Source organism: Talpa occidentalis, unplaced genomic scaffold (genome assembly GCF_014898055.3).
Source record: "Talpa occidentalis isolate TD23 unplaced genomic scaffold, MPIMG_talOcc4v2.1 talOcc4.4, whole genome shotgun sequence".
In the NCBI taxonomy this organism is placed as follows: domain Eukaryota; kingdom Metazoa; phylum Chordata; class Mammalia; order Eulipotyphla; family Talpidae; genus Talpa; species Talpa occidentalis.
The window spans coordinates 81,146,580-81,148,307 of record NW_023604295.1 but is presented as its reverse complement, the minus strand read 5'-3'; the positions used below and the strand labels follow the sequence as shown (position 1 = coordinate 81,148,307).

At 35.0% G+C, this 1,728-nt stretch overlaps 1 non-coding gene across 1 annotated transcript; it reads right to left on the bottom strand.

The window, feature by feature from the left end:
- Window positions 1–276: 276 nt before the first annotated feature.
- LOC119258354 (U1 spliceosomal RNA) lies at window positions 277–439 on the bottom strand. The gene has a single exon (XR_005128218.2). It is a non-coding gene; the product is annotated as a U1 spliceosomal RNA (small nuclear RNA).
- Between the last annotated feature and the right edge of the window lie 1,289 nt (window positions 440–1,728).

Genomic DNA, 1,728 nt, shown 5'->3' with positions numbered 1-1,728 from the left:
ATCAGTTGGTCTTTTGATATCTTCTTTAATGAATAGTCTAGTCATGTCTGCTGCCCATTTATTAATTTGGTTGTTTATGTTTATGTATGAACTTTATGAGTTTATATATATATATATATATATAGTGTTAATACAGATAATTATATATATCCATATATAGTGTATATGAATACCTTAATAGTTATAGATTGTGTAAATATTTCTCCCACTTAATGGGGTATCATTTTAATCATATTGTATTTTCTTCTTCTGTAGAAAGGTTATTGTTTTTTTCTTCAGGAGAGAGAGAGAACGCAGTCCCCACTACTACAAATTATGCAGTCGAATTTCCCACATGTGGGGAAATTACAGGGGTCAGCACACCTGGAGTGCAGTGGACAAGCCTCGACCTGGGAAAACCACCTTCGTGATCGTGGTGTCTCCCCTGCCAGGTAAGTATGTAGAAAGGTTATGTTTTTTTTTTTTTTTTTTAACTTGAGATAATCCTTATTCTTTTTTTAATATATAAAGATTTTATTATTTATTTTTACACAAGAGCTGGCGTACAGGCCAGAGGTGTGGGAAGGTGAAAGGGTTCACCAGAGACAGAGCTGGGAGCAGAACAGACAGACTACTGAAATACACTGCTGAGGCGAGCTGCAGGTGCAACAGGAGAGGTCTGCTGCACCATGTAGGAATCTCCCTGGCCAGCCGGGATTTGAACCTGTGCTGCAGAGGCTGTGGACAGCATCACAGCGCTGCACTCAACCCACTGCACCACTGGGGAGGCCAGTAATTCTTATTCTTTAACTTGATTTTTTTATTTCCTCCCATAGGAATTGAGTCACCAAAAATATCTTTATTGTTCATATTGTGGAATGTGTTGCTAAAGTTTAAGTCTATGTATTTTATTGTTACAGGTCTTATATCTAAATCTTTAATCCATTTGGAATTTATTTTTTGGTGTGGTGTTAGTGAGTAATGCAACCGCATTCTTTTATGTTGGCTTTCCAATTTTCCTAGCACCATTTATTGAAGAGGTTGTTTTTTCCCCAGATTTTGGTCATGGATGTTTTATTATAGATTTGCAAATCTATAATATGTGTGATTTTATTTCTGGACTTTCAATTATGTTCCTCTGGTTCATGAATTTGATTTCATATCAAACTATATTCTTTTAGCATATGGTTATTAATATAGCAAACAATAGTAAAATTTGAACTTAGGTAATATGATTTCTCTGCTTTTTCTCCTTCATTCTTCAGATTGCTTTTGTAATTGGATTCATTTTGTAGCCTCTTATAAATTTCAATCTTTTGTGCTAATTTTATTTGAAAGAAAATCTTGCTAGAATGGTGATGGAGATAGTGTTAAATTTATATACCTTTTTAGGCAAGATAGCCACTGCAATAATATTGATTCTCCCAATCTATGACCATAGACATTTCAATAGTCTCTATTGAAGACCTTTATAATGCTTAGTACTTCTTAGATATGTCTTTTATCTTCTTCATTTACTAATTTGGAGGTAAACTTTATTTGTTTAAGATTTATTTATTCATTTATGCATAGAAGAACTGAGGTGTAGGTGAGACAGTAGAAGTCTGCTTCACCATAAGTGAGTTAGCTCCTGGTGGGGGATCAAGCTAAGGCCACAGTGCTGCTAGCATGATAGCGTTGAGACTTAATCCCTATGCCACCAGGGAGGACCCCACGATTCATTTTGAATCAATAATAATTGGAGTTATT